This window comes from Stegodyphus dumicola, chromosome 5 (assembly GCF_044657685.1).
Source record: "Stegodyphus dumicola isolate Sdum_Otavi_A_Nest chromosome 5, ASM4465768v1".
NCBI classification, from domain to species: Eukaryota; Metazoa; Arthropoda; class Arachnida; order Araneae; family Eresidae; genus Stegodyphus; species Stegodyphus dumicola.
Genome location: NC_140772.1, coordinates 73,437,563 through 73,450,435, shown reverse-complemented (window position 1 = coordinate 73,450,435; position 12,873 = coordinate 73,437,563). Strand labels below are relative to the sequence as shown.

General features: G+C 32.7%; 1 protein-coding gene across 6 annotated transcripts in view; it reads left to right on the top strand.

Moving 5' to 3' along the window:
* The first annotated feature begins 621 nt into the window (after window positions 1-621).
* The window catches only part of LOC118188568 (RIMS-binding protein 2-like), a 481,985-nt gene continuing 469,733 nt past the window's right edge, over window positions 622-12,873 (top strand). For all 6 annotated transcript variants that reach the window (XM_085816767.1, XM_085816768.1, XM_085816770.1 and 3 more), the window contains exon 1: window positions 622-839. The gene's annotated coding sequence lies outside the window, so the exon portion shown is untranslated. The remainder of the gene's footprint in view (window positions 840-12,873) is intronic.

The following is a 12,873-nucleotide window of genomic DNA, read 5'->3' as shown; positions in this document are numbered from 1 at the left end:
AGCCATCCAATTTTGAATAATGAACGTTTTTCCACCCGAATATGGGCATCTGGAAGCCCAAAATTTGGAATTTGTTTTATTATCCATTTCATATTTTGTAAAACTTTAACGAATTTTTGATTAACAAACTCGACAATTTAAAAGCAAGCAAAGACGGGGGGGGGGGGGAACCCTTTTTATTTGCATAGCGCGGAACTGTGTATGGAAAATTCTAGATATGCTCATTTTAAAATTATTTTGCGACATTGCTGTTGAACTGAATTTTTATGGTTTAAGTTCGAAGAGCATGATATTTAATAAATAAAGGTAACACACAAAAACGTTAAAAAAAAACCGCCTCTTTGGACGTAATTTAAAATCAGATTTTATTTTTATTTTTCATTTTCCTCCCTTTCTTTCCAATTTTAAAGATCTATACAGATCATAGCTATCTTTTCTAACGAAGATAGCCATCGAACAGGCTTTCTTGCAGAGCCCATTTGCTTTGGCGCCATCTATGAGTACAAAGCATAACTATTGTTATTCTTCACCGACCAATGAAAGCACGTGTGTATACTTTAGGGGAGTAGAGGTATCGGTAGCACTTTTTGAAACTGTCAACTCCACAAACGAGTTCAGCGCGTCGTGGAAAGTGGAAATCGTGTTGGATTCTTGGAACGGTGAAGGCATGGCCAATGAAACTTGTGAATGGAAGGCTGGAGATCATTTTGGTTTGTTGCTATTTGTTTCTCATGAGTAAGCAATGTGTAAGACGATTAAATAGCAAAAATGAGCAGTTTTCTTCAGTTCGTGTGATTTGTGGAATAATTAATAATTTTTGATTACCTACTTTCGACACGGTAAGTGGAAATTTTTCTCATTTAATTATCTTGCAAACGAGTTTTGCATAGCTGCTTATTTCTATTTATTTATTTTAATATTACAGACGCATTTGGGCTGGTGACAGTATTCATTTTGTTATTATTCTGTCACGATTTTAGAACGCTAAATAACTTCTTTCTCTTAGATGTTTTCTGCGTAATATTTAAAATATAACTGCATAAAAAAAACTTTTCAAGTAAAAAAACGTACAACCTTCAGTTCTCTTTATTATTTATTTCTTTTAATCTGTGTGTACTAAACTAAAACTTTAAATTCTACATCTGCTGACTAAAACTTTAAATTCTACATCTGCTGCTATTTCTTCTATCTTTATTTTTTTATTTAAAATATTTACGTGATGATCTTAGTTTTCTGGGTCTACATTATTTAAATAATGAAAGATCTATTCGAAGTTTATATTCTAACAGTCGGACGTCCCAAACTTTTTTTTTAGTAGAATAAATTTGGTCTAGTTTTCCAAAAGATAAAAAATAAATAAAAATTATATTACGCCCAAGGGGGCGTTTTTTAACGTTTTGTGTGTTGCCTTTACTTATTAAATATGATGTTCTTCGCACTTAAACCATACAATTCAATTCAACAGCAATTAAAATAGCGTATATTTAGAATTTCCGATACACAGTCTCGCGTGCTGGCGATAATTTTTTTTTTTCTTTTAACGTAGAGTGTTGCCATTGCTCGTTTTTAAACCTTTGAGTTTGTTAATCAAAAATTCTTTAATGTTAGACAAAATATGAATAAATAATAAAACAAATTCCAAATTTGAGCTTCCAGATGCCCACATTCGGGTGGAAACGTACGTTTTTCAAAATTAGATGACTCTAGGTACCGTTGTTTTATCACAATGCGAGAAACATATATAATTTATGCAGATTCTTCATTATTTAATTTCTTGAACTATAATGCACGGCTGGGCAGTGTAGAATTGGGTGCCCCTTCGATTAGCGACAATTTTTTGTAAAATTTTGGCGATGAAATCTTATTTCTGGTTTCCATGATAGTGTAACTTTGCTTTAGCCTGCTGAATTTTTTAAAATAAAAATAGATTGATGTGTACATGGACAAATTTAAACAGTGCGCAATGCCTAGTTTGTGCAATTCTGGGATGTTTTTTTAAGTGAAAACAGATCGATGTGTACATGGACACAGAGTTTATGTAATTCTTTGACTTTTAATTTTGGTTTTGTGTAGTGGCCATCATGAAATTATGTCTTCCTGGCGCCAAAAAAGAATCGCAAAAAAACAAGGGGCACCCAATTGTAAACTTTTACCCAGGGCTGTAATATTTGGTGGCAACGATTTGAAAAGTGAACCGAAACTGCTGTTACTAATCGCAAAACTAAATCTTTAAGGTTGAATAATACTGGAACTCGGCGGAAAATGAATTTCTGTTAAAAACCTTCGGTTTTCGTTCCTGTATTTTTTTTTTTTTTTTTTTTTTTTCATGTCTCTTTTATTGATAATACAATAAAATACATAGAACTAGTTAAATTCCAATAATTTATATTATCATCAGAATAAAATTAAAGGAAGAAATATTTATTAAGGCTTGCAGACTCAACAACATACAAAATTTCTGTGCAACATTGATTTTTATTTTAAATGGAAAGTAGCATAAATTAGAACTTTTGCAGTCGATCTTTTATAGGTTGTTAGAAATGTATTTCTGTGGCATCAGTATAAAATAACTCTTTTTACAAAATAGATTATTACATTGTTTTTTACAATTTTTTGATAAAAAGTCTAGACAAATTGACTTTTTGAATGTTAATTTACGCTGTATTGCAAAGTACAGCGGTAAGACTAAAGAAAAATCATATCTATCGTCGGTAAGCAAAAATATGCATTTATATTGGATGTGACTTTAACAAAACTAAAAACAGTTACTATTCAAAAAGAATTTTTCTTGAAGTGTTAAAATAATATAACAGCTTTATTTATTTATTTAAATGCTTTATATATATATATATATATAAAAGCTTCACATTTTATACATAAATTTTACGGCTTTGTTGTGGAGTCGAAAATTTTTTATGTCGAAATGGACATGTATATTACATTTACGAAATTGCAGCTTGAGTAACCAAGTGTAAAATATATTCAGTTTTTCTCTTTATAAACACTGATGTCGCCGTCGATAAAAGTATGCGAATCTGAAATATGTAATTTTTTTAGGACACCAGTGGATTAAAACAACTAGAATATTCTTTTCGTGTTTTCGTGGGTTTGTAATTCTGATTATGTTAGACTTGTGAGAGCAATAGTTGTATAATACAACTGAAATAATATTACGAGAACGAATATTCCTAACGGGAATTTTTAGTCGGGTTATTTTTGCCTTAAAATTATTGATTTCGCTTCCTATTTTGTCACGAAGCACAAATTTTTTATTTTATAATTTCAAGAGCCGATGTACTACCTTTTTAGAACTCAGACTAAGAAATAATCAGGACTTTTTTTTTTTTTTCCTTTAAACAGTGTAGGAAGATTAACCTTCGTAAAAAAAAAAAAAAAAAAAATTGAGGTGATTTGAAAATATTTCTATTTTTTCCCTTTCTTTAAGGTTATCGTGAATTGTATCATTTATTATAAAAGTTATAACATATATTTAATTTGTGTAAAATTAGAGTTTTCTCGAATCGGTTTGAATGTTTGCTGGGGTGCATGCGCACAGAATTAGTTTCGTGTTAGATGATCTCTTCTTTAAAGACATTAAAAACTTACTATCTTTACAGGCTAAAATTTATATTCCAATTTAATTTATTCGATAGCTTTCTAAAAGATGAATATTTTTACTAATGATTAGAATTTCAATATGTCTATAATATTTTTTTATTATTATTATTAAATTAATAATAATAATAAAATATTATGTCAGCATGTCAGTTTAGTGTTAGGTTTTATTATTTAAATCTTGATTGACTTTAAGCAGCAAAAAATTATTAAAACAATCAGATTTATATGCCGTTTGGGCCAAATTTTTATAAGTGTTATCAGATTGGGCCAGATTTTTTATAAGTGTTATCATCATTTCACTTCGGGAAAGTTTTATGAGGAAATACGTATAATTCAAAGGCTTTGAAGAAAAAGAAATGGTCGTTTTTGTGTTTCCGCGCTGGAAGGTCATTTTACTTTTCATTTAAATTAAAAACATAAAAGAAAAGGAAAATACAGGATTTAAATTAAAATATGTGTTCTAAATTTTATATGTTCATGTAATTAACGTATTATAAATCTGCTTAGATTCATTTAAATATCATTATTTCCGAGTAAAATTGCTTTACTGCGTTTCTGTTTCAAATTTTTGTACTTGATATGATTAGATTTTTGCTTCTACCAATTTCTAATTGTTCTGTATAAGTGTTTGCTCGAAAATAAAACAGCGGGAAAGTAAGATGACCTCAAGTTTAACATTTTTCGCCAGGAGAAGAGGAGCTATGCATGCACCTAAGGGCATCATGTAGAATTTGGTCAAGAGTTTGGTATGTTGAGCATGTATACCGAAAAAAAGGTTAAGTGTTCTGAATAAACAACTTTGACTTAACTAAATACATTTCTACTGACATAAAGTTAAATGATCAATTATGTGCATGTATCTTTTAAGTAAGATAGTGTGGTTTTCAGACGTTCGCGGTAAGGGGGGGGGTTATTATTCTTAATTTGTCCAATCTGATAATATAATATTTTCATTGCTTTTTGACATCATTAGGAATTCATTTTAATTTTTTTATTGTTGCACAAATTTACGAATACGGGCAATAAGTAAGACCCGTAATATGGAGTCGCACTTGCTGTTCGTTAGAAAAGAACCAAACTTATCGTTATCTGACAAAATGAGTCAGCTCGACTTTGCTTTCAAGGCTTACTGACGTCATTCTCCTGTGATCTGCGATAATGGTACTAATTGGCGATGGGACGATTATGTTTAGTTTTGCTACCGTTGGCTTTGGTTTTATTGCTGAAATGGGAAACATGGGACCAAATTTTATCTGTAATGTTTGAAAAAAATATTTTTTGTTCGATGTAGAACAGTTTTGGAATCTTTAAAATGCATATGTAAAATACCATTTCATGAAATTTGACGTAAAATTGTTTACTTATATAATTTTAAAATAAAATAAATCTTTTTCTGTGTTAAATATGATTACTGAGTGCTTTGAGCCTTTTTCAGTTAATGGTATGTGGAATGAAATCTACGTGCTTCATTGAGCAAAATACTTCACTTCAGCTTTAACGAAACAGTTGTAGTTAATTTTTTAAAAAGCTGGTGGACCAAATCATTTAAGAAAAAATGCAAATTAATTGCAAAGTAAAAATAATTTAATTTGTAAGCAATAAAGGCTTTATGCTTATAATTCCACTGCTACTGTTAATGAAAAATATGGCATTTTTATTACTTAAGGGAAAAAATTATATGTTTAACAGTTTCTTAAAAACATGCAACATATATACTGGATGTTCACTGATATGTAGTTAAAGTTAGGTGTGAATAAATCAAGATCGACTTCCGCAGCATATCAGCCACTACAGCATTAATTTATTAAACCACTAAGGGAACATTACTGTTTGTAAGGCGCATGTCAAATGTAAAATTCACCACTTAGAAGTATCTCTGACATAGAGAATGCATTTGCGAAACTTGGTTTTAAAATTCAAACGTCTATTATTAATGTAGCTATACAGGCATTAGGTTATTTCGAATCATCATCCACCACTCCTTTAGTTCAGGCGCCACTGTAGAGACATTAGGTCATTTCGAATTCGGAAAGATAAAAAATGAGCAACGCTTTCGCCGGGAATCGAACCGTGGACCTTTGGAATACGCGCCCAGTGTGCTGACCACTACGCTACGAAGGCATGTTAAGAAGGCGGGAGAAATACCTTGTACAACTAGAGGTTTTATCCGAAACAATATCAAACGCGTTACTCGATTTTATTCTTGAAAAAAATTAAACTCAAGAATCATGTACTCGAAAGATAGAAAGGGAAAGAGATCCAGAGGCAAAAAAGACTCTCAGTTGTCTTGCCAAAGAAATTTCTGATCTGATTAATGAATGCAAATCCTATTCGGGGTACAGTGTGGAAAAATGCCTGCTCCCTAAGCTCAGAACAAAGCAAACCACACAACCGGTAAAGTGGTTAGCGTCGCTGACCGCCGTCCCGAAGGGTCCAGGTTCGAATCCCGGAGAGGCATGGATGTTTGTAAATGTATAGTGTCGGTGCGGTATGGCGGCACTCTAAATATGCAGCCAGCCGAAAGTCCTCTCGTATGGTTTGGTGGAAAGGGAGAGGGGTGGAAGACCCACGAACCCGTTCTTCCGGTGTGCTATCCATCAAAATTGGGAGCGGAGCGAAGAAAAATCGCACTGTCACCTGTAAGGTTCCTCAGTGCTGTTGCCAACGACAGGCGTAAACTAGCGCTCCTTGTCACGAGGTATTTCGTGGGCTTGGGCTGATGTTACGGTCAAACAAGTGAGCATAAGTAACAACAACAGAGTAAAGCAATCAGATTGGTCCTTTGCATATGTATTTAAAGACACATTTTCAAAAAACCCTTATAATGATATTCAACATGAAGATATTTCACAAAGTAGCCTGTACACATATTCCATTAACATCTTCACAAGAAATCAGACATCATAAATAACCTGGACGCTAAGAAAGTTAAGAATTATAATCAGATTTCTAGCGAATCCATCAAAAAAATTTTAATTAATTTTTTACTAGCGTACATGTTTAATGCATGCATGAGGAACAATTACTTTTTCCAGCAGTGGAAGCAAGTCATTATAGTGACCCTTTCTAACACCTAAAATGGATCTCAAGCAACCTACGAGCTACAGACCTAGTCTGCCTTGTGTAGATAAAATATTTCAACGAGTTGTACAGAAAAGAATTCCTGACCATCTCACGGTGTACAGTCTTATTAAAAGCAACCTATTTGGCTTTCGTCAAAATCATAGCACTTCTTATGCAAATATTAAATGCTGTTTAATATAATGCTGATACTTTCACTAAAAGGTAACCAATCGCAGCACGCTTTTTAGACCTTCGCGAAGCCTGATATTAAAGTTAAGGTGAAATGAATTTTCCGACGAATTGTATCAAACTCACTAGATCTTGCCTCAAATTCCGTACTTATTAAGTATGAGTTGGAACTGCATATTCCAACAGGAAGAGGCAATGACAAAGTGAATTCGGCACAACACTCCATTAAAACCTTCAACCAGCCTGAATATAATCTCAAAACGGTGTGAACCCTGAAGACTAAAATTAAATGCTTCAATTCTGTTTTCAGCTGTTTTATTCGTTTCCGGAGATAATGGAAATATCAAAGTATAAACACTGACATTTGTGTAAAGAAACAATAAAATTTTTCTAATGCTTAATTCCACAAAATACCTTAACATTTTCCTTAATCAAGTTGAATTTAAAAGAACAAGTTAATTATTAATTATGCTTTACAGAAAAGAAATTATCAATTATCCTTTACAGAAAGCAAATGCTGTTTTCATGACTATAAACCCACTTACTGGACGTCAATCAAACTGGATATGCATGCCAGAAAGACTCTTTGTATAACTTTAATTCGTCCAAAGCCATGTCCAAAGCACCACTGTTTTTAAGAAACGCGCAATTACATTTTTAAGAACTCGACATTCAGCATGCTCATTGAAAAATTCATTATTATAAATCACAACTTCTCAATGACTCGAAAACACTACATAAAGTTAGGACTGTAGCTTTATTTCACATATCTATAATTATTTGAACACTTTCGCCAAACAAAAGCGGGAACATTCACTTCTCCAAAGCGAGAACACACTCTCGGATTTTTCCTTTTTTGCACAGCACTGCCCTCTGTAGGCATTTTTTCCATTTTGCAGTTCATATATCAGGGAGGTGAGACTGAACATTCATCATTGCACTCGGTTTCTTTTAACAAGTTCGAAACTCTGAATTTTCACGTAATGCTATGCTTGTCAACTATGATCACATTGTGGAACATCCTTCTAAGATCCCAAGATTATTCATCACTATAGAGCTTATTAGTCATTTTATTGTATATATTGTGTATAGTATTTATAGTTAGTTTATTTAAAGTTCAAAGTTCTGGTGTTCATATTCTTTGCATCATGTATAATCTGTTATGTCACTGCTTCTATTATAGTGTCCAACAACAATATCATACTAATAATTCTCTCTGGTGTTCTACTTTTCAAGGACCTTTTTAGATGTAATGTTGCTTCTGCAACCTCAGAGGTATTCTTCTCTTTATCCACTTGTTCGAACAGCTTCCATTTCTTATTTATATGACGGTGCATATGCGCTTAATTTTGTAATTAACGTCAGTGGTCTAAGAGCATTAAACGACAGGTAAGTCGTAAGTGATTGTTAAGCTTCAGGGGCAATCATGATCTATGGTCCACAAGGTAGCGTTAAATGTGACATTTTATGGACTGAAAAGGGAGTTGGCAGCAATTGCTAGCTTTGTTTTTGCTTTGAAAAATGAGCTTTTCTGTGACTAATCCAGAATAATCACGAAATAAATAAAGATTAGTAGGCACTATTATATAGTACATAATCCCTTTTCCGCTAATGCTTGCAGCTTATATATTTGCTGAGTATTGTAAACAATACTGTATATGCCATATGCATTCGTGCTAAATTTAATAACTTCTCAAAAATATGTACTGAACTGTATTAGCATTTTATGATAGTTAAAGCAATGAAAAGAAATGTGAACAAATTAACGAGGACCTTAATTTTATTCAGGTTAGAAAGAAGAAATCAAATATTTTTGAAAATTGACCATGAACCTTGAAATAAATATCTGCTTGTCAGAATGTTGTTGGACTCTTCTAAATTCAACCGCATTAATGCGGCTTCAGCTGTTGTTCTCCATTAGCAAGCAAGGTCTGTGTTAACTGAGCCGGCAATCAGTTGAAAGAAATTATTGAGAAAATTTAATAACATTAGAAAAAGTGGCACGAAAATCAATAATATTCATGTATTTTATCAGTGATTGATCTCTTGGCTTTTCTTATTTCTGATAGGCTATTTATTGGCCTTCCAGTTGTGCATTAAGGTAAAATATGTGGTTTACATGTGTTAAAAATGAAAGCAATACAGACTGAATACAATACAATGAATTTGTAGACATGTCTTAGATAATGAAAGGATGACGCAGGTCTGTGTGGTAAACAGCAAACAAGTTTTGAGTGAGGAAGAAACATTCGCGGTGTAAAACTCGAGACTAAATCTTAATAATAGTAGTATGCTGAGGATGACAATGAAGCAAAAACCGACAAAGGCAAAATTAACCATTTTGAAGTTTAGATTTTTGTTTATTTTGATTATGGCTAATTTGTCTTGTTACTATGGTTACGACTATTGTGAAAGATGGTCGATTCCTTTAATTTGCTAAAATTCTCTACACGGTACGATAGTAAATGAGAGGAGGATTATTACGAATCTTGCAAGTGCCTATTTTAAAGTAACGTATTAAAGTAGGCACCGAAGTCTTGAGCAAAACGTTTTAACAGCTAAAGCAGCGGTATGATGTTTGTTTGTTGATCAGATACTGGCATGATCAGGCGGGGCTGAATAACTTCGATTATCGCAAAAAAGTGTAGTAGTCTTTTCCAAATAAGAATAATGATAATAGTTCATGTAATAAGTGTACCAAAATTTCGCTTTTTGCAGAAATTTTGATGGAGTTAGTTTATTTCAGTTTTTGACGGGGCACCATTATGCAATGGCCCGCCCATATTTATGTCCGATGTCGTTATTCAATTTAACTTCCCTTTGTTGAAATTGTCTTTCGATAGGGGGCCCAGATGTTATGGTTGAAGCAAAAAAGAACAGGCTAGTTAAAAATGTAAAATCAAGAACTGTTGTTTCAAATAGTAATATAAATGTTAATATAGTGCGGCTTAATTTGCAATGGAAGCAATACGATTGAATTTGGATAATCCCAAACTGAAGAGATTAGGAATCGAAAATTTGTTTTATCCAGAAGCTTAATATTAATTTCAAGTTCAACAATTTAACACTGAGTTCAGCTTACCAAAATTCGAGCAATCGAAGTTTTACAGCAATTTACATAACATCTTATTGCATCTGATCAAAAAACAAAACATGTGTCTTTTGCTGACATCCGAAATTAAATTATAGTAGTTATATATTATTTAGCCGAAACCGGAAATCGCTGAGCATTCTACGCGCGGTAAAAATATACCAAAGGTTTTATTCTATTATTCTGCCCATACACCATATCTCATGCCTATTTAAGCACTGTAATTTTTTCAAAATGTGCTTATTGACTTTCAAAAGCAAATCATTAACTTACAAAACGAAATCGCCCAGGTGTTCAAAAGATGCAGTAACTAGTAGTAAGGCGTATCACTCGTCCGCAACTGAGATGCGACTTCGAAGCTTTTAACCGCGTGCTTTATTATCTTTATTGTAGCTGCTGCATTAGACATCTTTCAGATGAATCTTCATTACCAAAGGATTTAGAATTTTGTTGTTGCATTGACAACTTAATTTTGATATTAATAATTTCAAGGGCGTGGCTAATTTAATATTTTTAATGTATGCCTTTTACTCCTTTTTACGTGGTTGCCAGCGATAAACAGAAGCTCAGTCTTGATGCTTCCTCTGTTATATTGACAGGACAGAAGGCGCCGCTTAATATAATCACGTTTGTCTACGACTATTTCGAGAACGTTAAATGATGACAAAAAATAGCCTTTAAATTAGCAATAGAATTTAACTAATTTAAAATAAATAGAAATATATAAATACTTACTTTAACAGGATTTTAACTAGGAGAAAAGCCACTGTTAGTAGATTGTTTGCAAGTGTTATTCAGAAGTTCATTTATGAACTTTTTTTAATGTTTCCGGTAATTATTTGATCGATGGTATACCCCTAATCTTAATACTCAGACAGTGTCCCTTATATCAGCATTTTTAAAGAATTTTCTGGTTTTATCTTTACATTCTTCAGAAATTTTTTATGATGTGCTTGAATTTGCCTCTGATAGTCAATGGGAGATATTTTCTGTCATTTTCTTCCGAAGAAGAATTTGATCACTCTCAAAATCAACAGAGTTAAACAAATCTGCTTTAAATCAACCAAAGAGCTGCCCTATTGCCTAATTTAAAATGGTTGACTAAAATAAAAAAAATAAAATAAAATAAAATAAAAACAAGCAATCTGGTGAATACTTGATAGCATTTTTCACTCTTACATCTTTCATCCTTACTTGGTGATATTTTTCAAATTTATTTTTGCCTTTTCTGGAGAATTTACTTCGGTCTCAAAAATTCGTTCTATAATATTTTGATAACATTAACTGAAATGTTTATCACATTAATTGATATATTCTCCATGTTTACGCATATAAACGAGCTGACTTCGGTTATTCGATAACATTATCCGAATTATAACATTAATCCAGATCACGTTAAGCGGCGTTTAGTGTATCAAGCATGCCATTGTGACTGCTAAGCATAATAGACAAGATGCTGAGAGCAAGTTGCTGCATAATTGAATGAGTAAGAAAATTTTTTCCGTATTTTCCTTTTGATTAGCTGGTTTATGAACACCTGAGCGTTTGGAAAAACATTTAAAATATTGAGCATATGAAGCATTTATACGAACTGGATGCACAGTAAGTGCTTTTTAATGAACCTGTATATCATTTTAGTATTTAGATAGTTTAGGTACAGTAGTTTAGTACACTAGCGTAGATATTTATTTTACAGTAAATGCTATTAAATTTAGTATGCAAGGTGTGCTTTTTGACCTAGATGTTGTCTCATCTGCCGAATGTAACTATATTCATTTTACATTGTTAATGTGTAAAATTAATTCAATTTCCCACTGAGCCTTAATGTTCCTCATTGAACCTTGAGATTCCCTCTGAGCTTTTAAATTTGAAAGTTTATAAACTTTCAAAAACACCATATGTGGTATTTTTGAAATTACCCTAATATATTACGGTAATTTCAAAAATTAAATTTGACTAAGTTGTTTTGGCGCTTAGTTGCACAGACAGGAAATGGTAAGGTTAGAAATAAAGTTTAAATCGGTTGTATAGGAGATTATAAAGTAAGTCTTTTATGGAGTGCCATATCTGAGTGCCTTGTTTAATTTATATGAGGAATTATGTAATAAAATAATAGAATTAATGATTTAGGAATGTCAATTAACATTTGCACGCACAAATTGTTTTATTATAGTGAAATCTAGAAATTTATATCTTTATTAATTTTGAAATTTATTTGGTACATAAAACATTTTACTTTGATACCAATTAGCTAGTTGGATCTTTTGCATTATAGGACAATATATGTCAAACAATGTTCTACAACACGATAAACTAAAGTATTGTACTAATACATTGCTCTTGTCTTTATTTTCTTTTTTTCCCAATCATTTTCTTCCTCCTTTCTGCATTTCTGCATGCCTTCGTGGTGTAACGGTAGCACACTCGGCGCGTATTCCTAAGGTCGAGGTTCGAGTCCCAGCGAAGGCACTGTTCATTTTTTGTGTTTCCTACTTCAAAAATCCTAATGAATCTATGATGGCGCCCGGACTAACAGCTGGTGGATGATGATTCTTCACCACCAGGATTTGGCAATTGGGTCCCCTAATCCCCAGTCGCCCTTTAAAAGGGAGAGTATATAAGGTATTTTCTCCCTCCTTTCTGCATGCCTTCGTGGTGTAACGGTAGCAGACTCGGTGCGTATTCGAGAGGTCCAGTTTTGCGTCCCGGCAAGGGCATTGCTCATTTTTCGTATTTCCTACTTCAAAAATCCTAATGACTCTACAGTATTGCAAATGGAATAAAAGACTTGTTTAAAACGGCTGAAAGAAAACATAGTGTTAAATTACACTGGATGAAAGCACTCAGTGGAAATGAAAGGGCGGACAACCTTGCTAAAATGGCGGCACTGGGATGGGACTGATAATTTTGAT